The sequence below is a fragment of the Phragmites australis genome, chromosome 15 (genome assembly GCF_958298935.1).
Source record: "Phragmites australis chromosome 15, lpPhrAust1.1, whole genome shotgun sequence".
Lineage (NCBI taxonomy): Eukaryota > Viridiplantae > Streptophyta > Magnoliopsida > Poales > Poaceae > Phragmites > Phragmites australis.
Genome location: NC_084935.1, coordinates 10,446,908 through 10,461,956, shown reverse-complemented (window position 1 = coordinate 10,461,956; position 15,049 = coordinate 10,446,908). Strand labels below are relative to the sequence as shown.

The 15,049-nt window shown below is 44.1% G+C and overlaps 1 pseudogene; it reads left to right on the top strand.

Moving 5' to 3' along the window:
• Nucleotides 1-3,611: 3,611 nt before the first annotated feature.
• Nucleotides 3,612-5,190, top strand: LOC133893099 (anthocyanidin 3-O-glucosyltransferase 2-like; annotated as a pseudogene).
• Nucleotides 5,191-15,049: the final 9,859 nt, after the last annotated feature.

Sequence of the window (15,049 nt, the reverse complement as noted above, 5' to 3'; positions counted from 1 at the left end):
TCTTGCTCTTTTAAAAATTTTGGCTCGTCTTTGCTTCTCTTAGGGTTTTTGTAATATTTATTATGTTAAGTGACATATTTTGCTCTTTCTCGAGTTTTTGTCACTTGGATAAGCTTATCTTATTTTTACTTCTTCAAACTAAAATCTTTGTACTTTGAGGGTTGTCTATGCACTCATCAATGGGGGATTGAGAAGTTAAGTTGAAATGTGCCTTGGTTTACTTGTGATGATTGATTGATATTTGTATTTATTTGGTTTGATGACTTCGGTTTTGTATGAGGTTTGATATGATTTGAATTAATTTGGGATTTCATTTGAGCATATTGATTATGGACTAATTAGAATTGGAGTTGGAGATATGTGTTTGCTTGTCTCATGGTGTGAAGGTGATGGATGCAACTTGGCGATCGATGGTGGGATGATCAAGGTCAAGCGGAGTGCTTAGTTCCAGATGATCAAGGAGGTCGGACAGAGTCAAGGGTGATCCTAATTTGAACACGTGGAGGTCAAGCAAAGCATGAAAGGCGGATGGAGATGGCATGTTGACAAAGTCAAGTGAAGGGGATGTCGGTGCAAGTGACAAGACGGTCCGAGGGATTGGGAGCTGGAGATACTTGCCGACGGTTAGGATCGTAAGATAGAGTATACGCATCGATATCGGAGCGCTTGTTTATTTAGGTGTAAGCAAGTTGGGAGTCATGCTTTGAGAAACGTGCTAGGGTTTCGCGGTTTGGTCTCAAAATCATGGGAGAACTGGAGGAGTACGTGGCACTATCATGAAGCTTGCATCGAGACAAAGCTAAGTCGTAAAGGCGCCACAACCATCCGATAAATCAAGAAGAAAATGGATCAAAATACCCTTGTTGATAGGTAGAAGTGTACTATATAAGAGGTGTTTTGGGAAAAAGCTAGAAGACTTAGGGGTTAAATTTTCTAGGCTTATAAATATAGGAGTATGGCTATAAGAGGAAAGAAACTAACCATTTTGTGCCCCTTGTGTCATCTATATGAGAGTCTTGTGCTAGGGTTTTAGAGGAGATGAAGAGATGTACTTAGCCTATATATTAGGTGAGAGCTTATGAGAAAAATCTTTGTAATCTCTCTAGAATTGGGCTGAACTCTACTGCAATGAAGTTTATTTTTCTTCATATTACTCATTTTCTTCTAGTTTTCCTCTATTGGTTCCCTTACAAGTTCGCAAGTTTTTCGGTTTGCAAATTTGATTTTTGTTTTGATGTTTGGGCTGAAATTTCAGCACCTTGTGAGGTCATTCCTATTATTGCTAGAGGCATAAAATTCACATGCACATGCTTATGTGATGGGTTTTTGAATTTTCTTGTATCTAGACAATCAACTTGTAGAGTTTCGTTGCTCGGTATTTATCTTTTTTTGTTTCTTTGCAAGTTATGATCTTTCGAGTGCTAAGACATATAGATTGATCTTAAATGGAACATATGGTTCATATGCTATCCGTAGAGTCATGTTGTCTTGATTTTCTCTTATTAAAACTTATCTTTATTTTTATTTCCGTTTGAGTTTTAAGATACGTTGGATGATTCAAATAGAAAAAGACTATCAATTTCATAAAAAATTTATTAAAATAACTATTCATCCTCTCTAATCATCGATCTCGTTCCTACCCAAATCCCGTGTTACTGCACGCCGGGTCGCAGGGCCTCTCCCTTCCCTCCCTCCTAGTCCATTACGGAAAAAGAAAACTCCGATAAACATCGATCTACTATGGCACTAATCACAAAAGGAAAAATTTTATCACGTGACTTGAGAAAGAAATCCGATGAATCGAACAAACATCGCTTTCATATTGATGTCAGCGAGAAAAATGTGTTGTATTTATTTTGAATCACACATATCTCGTTCATCGAGTGTTCATTTCAATTTCCGTTTGCACCATTATCTTCTTAACAACGCGCTTAATAAAATGAAATTCATACTGTATATATTTTTGGAGGTTTTTACTTGTACTAGCAGCTGCTTACGCATAAATTTTTTATTTAAACCTTCCCATAAGTTGCTATTACTTACTCACAAAAATTATTGAATATGATGCTTTTAGTAGCTTTTTTTGTTGCTAATAGTAACTTTTGTTGAACATAAGTAGCAACTTACACAAAGGACCATGTACTATAGTGAGACTACGTAACAACTTATGTAGAGATTATATGCCAACTTATACAGAGACAATATAGCAGCGTATGTTGTATGTCTAGTATCTTATGTCTAGTATCTTATTGTATGTCATATAAAGGCCCAAGTGCAAGTGGGATTGTATGGTAACTTATGCAGAGACTGTATAGCCGTTTATATCGTATATCTAGTAGCAACTTATGTTATAGTAGCTTACAAGTTGCTAGCACCGTTATGCCCTGTGTGATTATGATTGGTAATTAAACTTAGATTCAATCAAATAGAAGATTACTAGATCAATAATAAAATAATTGAGTTTACCTGTTTAGCATGTCTATGATGGATTGGTATTTTTTTTCTCCTTTGTGAGCCTAAGACAATGATTTTGCTAATGCCTGGCTAGGTGATAAGGATGATCTAGTTAAATCTACACATATATCACAGTAGTTAATTAGTCCTAACATTATGTTATGCATAAAGAGCAGAACAAATAGGTAGAGAAACACATATTGAAAGTAGTAAGGTAAAAATATGAATGTCTTATATTGATGCTAGAGCATAACCTTAAATAAATACTTCTTGGTTTCTTTTGGAAAAACTTTGACAAGTCCTCGTTTACTAGTGCTGGGTCGAGAAATCCTACTTTGTCAATACTCTCTTTCCTGCATTTTTATACTTCCATCCTATATAAGAAAGCAGTTATAGACATTGTTGATGCTAGTTATGGGGGCAAAAAAATACCATAAGCCCAGGACTACAGAGGTGAATTTCTACCTCCTACCACTTGATTGGCCCAGTCACTGGGGTGATGGTTGTGCCTCTCCCCGCCGCCAGCACCACCTAGTTGTTGGTGCTTTGCCTCTTGTGGTCGGCGATATCGCTGCCACCTCGCCAACCCACCCGTGTCTGCCACAGTTGTGGGCCCGATATACTTCTGTGAGCATGTCTCTAAGCCTACCGCAACTCGAAACCCACCTTCGGCGAGTTCAAATTGGGCCCACCATAAGGTTCTTCATTTTAAGCGGACTGAATTGTAGGAAACACAGCTGGATTACTACTACGCGCAGTCCAACTTGCACGGGGAAATAGAGAAGACATATACAATAAATGAGTATTTTTATTATCCTTGGGAGATACCAACAGATACTGTCAAACTATAGTTTGAGAGACAAACCGCTGCTGAAATGAATGATCCACCAAAACGGCTATGTGCGACACGTCTACGAAGATGCCACTCGATGAATAGCGAGGTACTTCATTTAAGGCAAGTCCAAGTGTAATTCTGAGGAACTCAATTACTTAGCTTGTATTGATCAATATGTGTTAGTAAGTGTTACATATACACACGTACAAGTAACAGAACAAGAGAAAGCCATGCGCTGTACAACGTGCAGGAGAGAAAATAAGATGGATCCTGTTCGTGCGGTTGCGCGCTGCATATAGGCTAGTTCAGCCGAGGACGAGTGACCCAAAATGCCTTGTCGAACACCCAGAAAGGCGCTCCATCTTTCGATTAGCCGAGGATTTAGAACTCGAAATAATAGCTATTCTTGACGACGGGCACATGCACAACCACGTTTTTTCATTTTCGTTAGCCCCGAACATTTGTCCAGGAATTGTTCGCGACTGACGCAAACCAACCAACCGTACCGATGGTGACACCAACGGTCGTTCTCATCCCGTTTTGCGTCACCGGGCACCTGACGTCCATGCTGCACGCCTGCAAGCGGATGCTGAGCAGCTGCAGCCGCGCCATGTTGCTCACCGTTCTCCTCGCGCCGCTGCCAATGGCAAGGTACGCGGACGTCGTAGAGCGAGAGGCCACCTCGGGTTTCGACATCCGCTTCCACCGCCTCCCTGCCGCGGAGCTCCCCTCCGACTTCTCCGGCGGGGAGGACATGATCTCCCGCTTCATTCAACGCCACGCCTCCCACTCCAAGGCGGCCATCGCCGGCCTTGGGTGCCCTGTTGCCGCTGTCGTCATGGACTACTTCTGCGCCACGCTGGTTCGACGTGACCCAGGAGCTCGCGCTGCCGGTCTACGTGTCCTTCACGTCCCCGGCCTCCATGCTCGCGCTCATGCTGCGGTTGCCGGCACTCGATCGGGAGGTGGTGGGGGATTTGGGGGAGATGGAAGGGGCAGTGGACGTGACCGGCATGCCTCCGGTGCCAGCTGATTTATTGCCAATGGCCGTGATGAAAAAGGATTCGTGCTACACGTGGACCATGTACCACGCCAACCGGTTCATGGAGGCCTCCGGCATCATCGTCAACACGGTGGCCGAGCTCGAGCTGGCTGCCCTCGCGGCCATCGTTGACGTCCAGTGCAAGCCCGGGCGCCGCGCTCCGACCATTTACCCAATTGGCCCATGCCTTCCTTCGATCCACCTGCCGAGCAGCCGCACGAGTGCGTGCGCTGGCTCGACGCGCGGCCACGTTCGTCTGTCGTCCTGCTCTGCTTTGGGAGCTTGGGCAGTTTAACCGTGCCACAGGTGCACGAGAAAGCTGACGGCCTGGAACGCAGCGGGCACAGCTTCCTGTGGGTGCTCCGTGGCCCGCCGCTGGCCGGTTCACCGTACCCGACCGACGCCAACGTCAATGAGCTGGTCCCAGAGGGTTTCCTGGAGAGGACGAAGGAGAGGGGCCTCGTGTGGCCGAAATGGGCCCCGCAGAAGGAGATACTCTCCCACCCGTCCATTGGAGGCTTCGTGTCGCACTGCGGGTGGAACTCGACGCTGGAGAGCCTGTGGCACGGCGTGCCGCTCGCGCCGTGGCCGCTGTACGCGGAGCAGCACCTGAACGCGTTCGTGTTCGTGGCCGTCCTTGGCGTCGCCGTGCCCATGAAGGTGGACAGGAAGCGGGGCAACTTCGTGGAGGCCGCGGAGCTGGCGCTCGCGGTGCGCGAGCCTGATGGACGGGTCGGAGGAAGGGAGGAAGGCGAGGAAGAAGGCCGCGGAGGCAAAGGCTCTGTGCCGGAACGCCACGGAATCGTGCGCCGCGCTGCAGAGACTCGTGCGGGAGATTTCACGGGATGGAGCGGTGTGAAGCCGCGCACGATCGAGGCTACCGCGCATGGACGGTTCTGTACTTTAGCTGAAGTTTGTGTCATTTACGTTATCTGCCGACACTGCTTCGCTAGTGAGTGTACTGTTCGAGAATTTTTTTTCGAGGATAGGCTGAGATTTTATTAGATCAGAAGAGGGTTACAATCCCCGCAAAAAAAAAAAAAGAGGGTTACAATCAGCATCAATGAGATGCGATACAAAGGGTGGTGCTTGAGCCAACCAAACCTTGGTCAGCACCTCAGCACATGCATGATTTGCTAAGGTGTGAGCTACCCTATTCTGATCTCTAGGACAATGAATAATCTCAACCTCTCTAAGCTCGTGAGCGAGCGATTTGACTTCCTTAACCAACAGAGCCAGTTTGCTTCTATTTGGTTCATGCGAATTCAGGGTCTTGACGATGGACAGGCAATCTGATTTTAGTGTGACCGGCATGGAGAACCATTGAAGCGCTAGATGCAAACCCTCTCGGCAAGCGAGCAGCTCGGCCTCCTCCGCGTCAGAGCAGTTAAAACGTAACTGTCCCGAGAGTCTAACCAGGCCGTGTTCGTCCCGGGCCACCACATCTATCGCTGCATTGCCTGTTGCTGGCTTGAAAGCTGCATCAACGTTTATTTTGATTCTTCCTGGCCTCGGGCACATCCATCTTGGCGCTGCTTGAACTGCATCAAAAGCAAGTCTTTTGGTGTGATCAGCTTTACCTCAACAGATTGTTTTGCCTTTTGGGTCAGTAGCATCTTCCTTCTCCCGAATTGCACACAATGAATTATAATAGCTGTCCAGGAATCGCCTTGATGCTTCCGTGGACTCCTTTGGGCCAAGCTCTCCATAGCAGGAACAACACCTTGTCCCTACCTTCCTTGTCGCATTTAGCTAGCAATAACAGTAACCAATCTGGCCCGAGTTAACCAACTGTAGCTCGCCTGGCAAAATCCAGATTTCGCACATTGCTTCACTCAGATCTAAGGGTGTAAATTGGTGAATCTAAGGATATCCATGAACCCTCTTTTGTTAAATTAATTATATTAGTTTTTTAAAAATTTACTCAATTTAAGAAAAATAGTATTTTCGTTAAACTAAAAAGAGTCAGTGTTTACGCCCCTAAGCAGAACCTGGCTCTAGTGCACTGGATTAAAGCATGAAACTCCGTTTCATCTACCATGCCGCAAATACCACAGGTGCCATGCACCTCAAGTAGCCTCGCCGCCTTGTTATCTTTTGTCGTGAGTACTCCGTTTATTGTTCAAGATTAGCAGTGTTGTGCTTGTGCCTTACCGGAAGCTCTGCTACTTCATCGGGAACTAGCCATGCACCCGTGCATTCGCACGGGCTAGACATATTTATGTGTTTTATAAACTATAGAGCAAATAATTGATCTGCTAAAGTATTGTTCTATTTTAATTGCAACTATAACAATTTAGAAAATTGATGGACTCCTTGCCTTACCACGGCTCATAGGATTAGACTAAACTAATTTCATGAGAGCATTTCGAAGACAAATACAGTGATACAGGACATGAAATGTGAAAGAACAGAGTGAGTATTTCTCGTGTACTGTTCCAATCCAACCTATAATATTTTTGAAACTACGGGCAAGAGTTTTGCCATTCATTTCAAGAATAAGAGAATACACTGGCCCCGAAGTGGATACACACCGCACCGAAGGGGATACACCACATCCAACCTATTATATGACATGATCCTAAAGAATGAATCTTTGATTTATTTCCTTTTCTGTGATTAATGGAAGAATGTAAGAATTTTCATAATCATGATTGTTGGAGTGCATCCTTATTCGATTTTATCCTTTCCTTCCAAACCCTGGTGATCCACTGCTACAGCCAGTTATCAAAATGCGTGCATGGTCACAAGGAATAGACGACAACTTTATCCTTTCCTTCCTAACCTTGACTTTTCCACCGCACGCTTCCCTTTCTCCTTCCTCTCACCGCCAAACCACCAAATTAAACCCAACCTTTTTCTCTCCAAGCTCTCCGTTGGGATCCATGGCGGTAGGCTGGCACAAGTCGGTGATGACGGAGTCCAAGCTGGAGGACCTGGAGCAAGACGAGTGGATCGACCCATGCGTAGTCACTCCCTAGTGGCTGGCGGCGAAGGACAAGTTCCCAACGCCCGACACAAGAGAGTTGGTGATCTTCACGAAGTTCACCCAATGCTAGCTATGCATCCCATTGCCAAGCTTCCTCCAATAGATCCTCAAGTTCTATCGGATCGAGGTGGTAAACCTAAATCCCAACTCCATTACCATGCTTAGTATTTTTCTCCCACCTTTGTGAAGCGTACATCGGAGTTCGTCCTTTCATTTGTCTCTTTCGGTACTACTATCAGTTGATTGCTCAAGACGGAGTAAACCCAATCAGCCAATTATTTGAGGATTGTGACCAAATCCTCTTGGGCTAGCTAGCATGAGCACTAGTTCTACGCCGGGGGTGCCATTCTGGGGGAATTAGAAGAGTATAAGAGTGAAGATCGTTCCTCTAGAATGTTCTATAGCTAAGTTTTTACACGTGTGATCATCATCCCAAAACAAATATTCTAAACTTTGGAACCATCCCCAAGTTGCTCATAACCACGAGTATGGCTATTTGAATAGTTATAACTCTGCAGAGTGTGTACACTTTACCCACAAGACATGAACCTCCCGGCTATGGCTCACGCCAGTGCGACGCTTACCTTGCACACGACTCGATGTGTGCAACTAGGGCATCATGACAAAGCCGTTACACTGATTATCCCTAGACCTTGCCTCCCCTGAAAAGTATTATCCCTCCTTTACATTTAAACTAAGTACCCCAGAGGCTAGCCCTCCTTTATGTTGGGTCCCATTAGTCCAGAGGGTACAAATCGTTATGTCAGCAGGCTTGAGTCCCACACATATAGTAATGGGAGCCCCTTCGGATACATCCACCTCGTGGGTTACCCGCACATTCAACCCAAACTTCAGGAGTCAAGGTTAGAATTAACCAGGTTAATAAGCTAAGGCCGTTGTCCATACTGGCACCTGTGGTTGTATTGTATTGCTTAGTTCAGGGTACAAAGTACCGGTCCTTATGTGACACAGGCAAGTCTCCTCCTATCCACTTGTGAGACAACACTCACCACCATACAGACCTAAAATTGCCCCTGTCTATACTCATTCATCATATTTTGTATCCACACAAGCTTTCAGCAAATTTTCCTAACCCAAGTTACAGTGTGCCACCTACTTATGCTACCAATGACAACATGGCTAAGAACCTCTATCGCATAATAAACCAATTATTACCCAAGTGACATGATTATCATGTCTACCCCTATCCTAAGGTTACAATGGCAGTACCAACAATATCCAAGGAGAGTTTTCCACAGAATCAATTAGATCACAACTACGATTTCCCAATCTAAGCAGTTTTTAACAACATACTCGTATGCAAGATTGAACTTCGTAAACAATGTGCAAAACATTTTTAACACTGGGACCAAGATGACCAAGGGGTGCTTTGTCCTTGCTCAACCTCGTACTCTGCTAGAACTTGCTCTTTAGTGTACTGCTTCTCGCACGGTTAGTCTACGCAATAGCCGAATAGAACCAAATGAATAACCAAATAAAAACCAAAACAGAGAACATCAAATGCTTATGCAGAAATGAATAGGGCATGAATTTTCATGAGTTTTTTTGTAAAAAGAAAGGCTTCCTATTTTCATTTTATTTCTAACTTTTCTCCTACTGCAAAATCACTAGAATATTGGTTAAGTGCACTGGTTGAGGTGTTCCTAGCGTCCTACAAAATTTATTTGAACTTTTTCTTTGTTTAAACTCACTGGTAAACACCTCTGTGTGCTCTAATATTTTTGGCATTTCTACACAGGCTCGCATATGGCGCCTAATTCATGTTGTCATCTCTAATCTCAAGTCTAGTTAACTTAATTCTAACTAGAACCTACATGTCATTGGTAGGTAAATTACCATCCAGCCAATTAGTTTAACACATGTTCCATTAACTTCATAAACTAAGCATCGATTTCTCTCAGGTTGCTAACTTGAACATCCGTGCACTTGCTTGCTTGTACTGTTCCTCGGAAACATAAATCTACACTAGCTAGCTAGTACACAGAAATCAGCAAATCTTACATGCCATTCTTAGTGTGTAGCTAAACTAGAGATTACCTGAACTACTCTTCTAATCACATACATGTGAAAGTGAGTGGTTGCCCTTAGAAAAATTAAACATGTGGTTAATCTAATCCTCTTACTATCCTCAGGTTGGTCTGTGAGGGAGGAAAAACAAAGAATAAGCTAAGCAGCGCCCAGACAGCATCACGCGGCAAGAAGACAACATGAATCATGGTGGCCATGCACTCCAATGTATGCATCGGATATTCCTGGGATGCGCTAGACTTTAGGGGCTACTGGGACGCTCACCAGTGATAGTCGAACTAGGGCAGAGATGGGGGTGATCGGAGCTGCGAAGAGGTCAGCGCGTCCAAGCAATCAACTGCTGGCTTCCTAGGCACTAAGCAACGAACTGGAATCAGATTTGCCTGGATTCATCGCTAGGGTTTAGCTCGGCCGAGAATACTCACCTGAGCGGCTATCCGAACTGATGGAAACAACCGGCACCGGGGAGGATGGTTGCGCACTCGCCAAATGGGCGAGCTCGCGAACTTGGTGTGTTTGAGTGAGGTGAGAGAGAGAGAGAGAGAGAGAGAGAGAGAGAGAGAGAGAGAGAGAGGAGACGAGAGATGGACTGCTCCATTTGGCTTTAAAGCCAGAGAATGGAGGCAGCGCGCGGTGGCGTCACCACGCCGCACGCTCAGCACGAGGCTAGCACGCAGCACGAAGAGAGAACGGAGGTGTGTGGGCGCGGAGAGGTGAGCGTACTTGAGCGACTGGATAAGAAGGAGTGGTTGGCGCACAAGGAGCACCTCTGTGCAGGATGGTCGGCGTCCTCGATTGACGGCGAGCACAGGGAGTGGCATGGCGAGGAGGACAATGGTGCCAAAGCTTCTCGTGCCTGGCAGTTGATTCATTGGTTGATTTGAGCTGGTCCAGAGAAAATGGGCAAGGAAATGAGAATGTGGCCCACAATATACGCATCTATTTTTAATTAAGAAAACTTTGATTTTCGAAACCTATTCAGATGCGCTATAAAAATTCTACCAAAAATTTCTAAAATATTACGGACCATAAAGGGTACCTGGTTAAATTTTTCATAACTTTTGGCTGTGCCGAATTTTCTCAAAATTCAAAACAAGATGCCATGCATATAAAAACATAATTTTTTAAATGCACAAACTTCAGAAAAGGCCATAAGTACTTTATTAGGGAAATTAGGGTCAATAGTACATTCTAATACATGCCCCTAAACTTGGAATGTTACAAGGGGGTGCCGGCCTTCTTCCCTAAACCGACAGAGTCTGGGACACACACCATGATCTCCTGATCCAAACTCCACCTCCCTATCTCCTCCTCTCCATCTAAATCCCCAATTGAATCCCCAACTAAATAAGCCAAATCCCCTCCGTAGTCGCTGCTATCTCTCTCCAAATTGTGTCGCAGAGCAAGATCGCCATCCGTCGTTCGAGTTCACAGTCGCTACTCCGTCGACATTGCCTTGCACTCTTGGCCCACCGCTGCCAGCCCTCAGGAGCTCTGTTGTCGTCGCCCTGAGCCGATTGTGTTCGCCAAGTCACCGCCGTCCGTGTTCGTCAGAATGTTCGCCAGCACCAAGCAAGATGATGCGCCGTTTCACCAAAATGGATCTCCACCAAGGTGAGCATTGATGGAGTGTTCTAGCTTGAGTCCCTCCCCCTTGTTTTTTTTTTCTTTTAGGTGACAAGATGCTCGTCGGTGACAAGATGCTCGTCGGCTCTCATGTTGAGCAAATCAAGGTCCTCCGGCCAGTGGGCACATCGAGGCTATTGAGATGTGGGCTATACCTTAGTGCTATTGGTTGACCACCTGTGATGAGAATATCACTCCTTTGGATACGTACAACACTACTCAAGATATACAAGGCTAATCACAAGAGCACGTGTGTGCCAATTAAATCACCAGGTGAACTCGCTCCTCGCTATTCATACTTTCATGGATGGGTTGCTACTAAATTCTTTTGATATTTTGTTGCTTAGGAATATAGGAGAAGCATCACGAGCTCACCTGGACGTCATCACTCGAGTGCCAAGTCTATTCAGATTCAAGGTTGAGCTTGAGCCAGACTACAAAGTCTACTCGGAGTCTCAGGATAACATATCAGTAAAATGGGCACAACTCTCGCATACGGAGTCCAATTGAGTCTATCTTGGACTTCATGGAAAGCTTATGACGAGCCCTTTCTAATAGATCTAGTCTCGACTAAATATTCCTTATAGCTTAGTCAGGGTCAATGAAATAAGGTGTTGTGTCACTGTTGTGGGCCTTGTCAGGTCTTATAAGCGTGTCAGGGTCAGAGTCAAGGTTGTGTACGCCTCTTTCCACAGCTGCACAACACTAGGTCGACCTCCTCGCATCCCCCTATATATATATATATATATATATATATATATATACAGTAGTCGTCATAGTTTAGGTTTGAGTTTTTGCTTAGATTATTCCGTTTTAGATAGTTTCACCGTATATCGATTTGTGGAACCCCAACTCGAGTACTTCATTGGTAATCAACAATATTTAGATTGCATCTACCTGTTCTTGCTTGTGTTATCGATTCGTTTACAGGAAAAGCCTTCTTGACAAGGCCAACCGCGTCTTGGCACGATTAAGAACCACGGAGTAGTAGTGTAGTGGTTGTGAGGGTTCTCTATCTGTTCTGGTCAGAGCATTTGGATCATCAACGTTGAAGCTCCACCAAATTAACTTATCATATTACCATTCGGAAGATTAGGCATGCCCCAAAAAAGTGGTATCAGAGCCTCAGTTGCCCATTAGGTAATCTCGTTTATCCCCTTTGTTTAGTCGTGTTCCATTATCTAGAGTCCAAAAATTTGCCCCATAAAAAAAGATTTAGATCTTAGGGCTGTTTGGTAGAGCTCTCCCTGATCCAAATTCTCTGCGGGGAGTGATTCTCTAGAGGAAGTGATTATGTGGCTGAAAGTGATTCTCTAGTGATTCTCTAAAATAAAATATATGGAGGAAGTGATTCTATGCGGGAAGTGAATCAGGGGAAGCTACTTTTTTCAGCTCCCCAGCTTCTAGTTCATTTCAGATAATCACTCTCACGGATTCCACTCAGGGAGCTAAAAGCTGAAGCCGCTGTTTGGTAGAGCTCCCCCTGATTCCAGCCAGGAAGCTGCTCTGGGAGCTCTGCCAAACATGTCCTTAGTTTTTTCGTAGTCCAAACCACTTTGTGCCTTTCATAATTTTATTTTTAGTTTTCGCGTTATTGAGTTTGAGTCCATTGTCGGTGTTTTTGTTGTTGGTCGAGTCATCGTGTTCTTCTTTCCAGCGTTAAGTCTTTGCTGTTTTAATCTTTGTGTATCTCAGATTGCCTAATGAGCACATACCTACAATGCCCAATTCTGTCCTAATCTTTCACTGTACTAAATTATAAACACAAGTGATCTAATATGATGAGCGCACGCCTACGATGCCCAATTTTGTCCCAATCTTTCATGGTACAAATAGCTAGTAACAAATAATCAAGTCACTTGGATTTCAGAACACAAGATAGCAAGTAAATAGTAGTGGTAAGATAGCAGTAGAATGATTTTTGTCTCACGGCCAGAAGTGATCACACACAACCACAATGATATCTTGACACCACAGATTGAACAAAGAATATAATATCATCATGGGCAAAACCAGCACCAGGAATTCTGATTGATTAATCTCCAACCTGGAAGTAGCAAGATATGGAAGGGATCGGCTTACAGAATTGCAATCCAAAGCCTAGATGGAACTCTCCACCCATGCACCAATGGATGCCATGATCAAAGAGATGGGATTCCGTGGGAATCAAGCAACACACCCAGGACACAAAAGCCTGATCACGCACTCAAACATTCTAATAAAGGATCAACAAAGTACTCAAGATGGGATCGCCATCTTGTCTATTCTTCAGAGGAAACCCTCGAAAAGAAATACACGATGATCAAAATCTGATTACAAAGGGCGCCAGCCCTAGGAATATATGGCACGCAGGCCCTAGACTCGATCTGAATGAGGCTCAAACTCGACTAGCATGATGAAGTCGAACTCGACTGAACTGAAACAAGCTAGCCAGATCGACTAAACAAAGAAACGGACTAACCCAAACTAGCAAAGACTCATGGATAAGGAAATATTAAAATATTCTGGCAAGAATGCTAATCACGTCAGGTTTTGCCAATAAGCAAATATGGGCTCGATTTCTTATCTTTATGGCTCTCCTTGCACAAATTTTTCCCAACAAATATTGTGCACTCCATAACAGAAACAACTTCCCTGTAACGCACTGTTGTAGCTAAAGAAAATAATTTTGATTGATTAGATTTGAACCATGCCGCCTAGCACATCAACTTGGGGCCTCCTCCTTGACCACAACCTACATGGAGCCAATACAAATATATTTTCTTGGTTTCCTCTTCTCTTCTCTCTCGAGCAGATTAATTCCTTTAGCAGCTAGACTTTTCTGCTTCACCTTCTTGCCATGCTTCACATCAATATAAAATCCGCCAAGCAGAATATACGAAGTATTTTTCAGATTATTACCCGCTAAAACAATTGAACTCTTGTAGTTATTCACTGAGATACTAGTCGAAATATTTTTGGGAGCCATGGGCTCATCATCCTCCCATTCTTTAAACAAATTTGTCCTCGGCTTTGAGGTATTCTCAGACAACTCCTTTGCTGCAGGGTGGACCTTAACCTTCTTTATAGTATGTATGCTTTCTCCCTTCGTCATCTCTTGCTTCAATAAATCAGAGGTGGCACCAAGCTGAAAGGGAAATTTACTCGAATCCTTACAAGAACTTTCAGAAATAGTAGAGGCCACTATTGGAACATCTTGAGAGATAGTAGCAGCTGCAATTTTTGAAACCATGCAATGATTTCCAGAAACAATAACTGGCACATCTTTAGAAACACTAACTGCAGTTTTATTAATTTTTAGAGTATCACTAGATACACTAGCTGTAGTTATTTGAGCAGGCACGGTCATATCATTCTCTCCCTCTTTGAGCAAGCACAGAGGGAGTTATTAGAGCATTACAAGATAAACTAGCTATAATTATTAGAGCATCACTAGATACACTAGCTGTAGTTATTTGAGCAGGGATGCTCTGATACCATATGATGAGCACACACCTACAATGCTTGGATTTTGTCTCAATCTTTCATGAAACTAATAGAAGAACAAACTCTATCCTAAATTTTCGATCAAAGAAATACAGCATCAACATATATCTAGTTGATTGATCTCGGCCAAAGCAATACTAGTTTTTTGTGCAGCACAGTAATAGCAGTATAACTCGGTAGGACAAGGCAAATCTGATTGAATAATCTCCAACCTAGAAGTATCAAGATATGGAAGGGATCAGCTTACAGAATTGCAGTCCAAACCATAGATGGAACTCTCCACCTGTGCACCAATGGATACCACGATCAGAGAGATGGGATTCCACAAGAATCAAGCAATACTCCCAGGACAAAAAAGCCTGATCACGCACTCAAACAATTCAATAAAGGATCAGCAAAGTACTCAAGATGGGATCGTCATCTTGTCTGTTCTTCAGAGGAAACCCTCGACAAGAAACACATGATGATCAAAATCTGATTACAAAGGGTGTCGGCCCTAGGAATATATGGCATGCATACCTTAGACTCGACCTGAACCAGGCTCGAACTCGACCAGCACAATGAAATC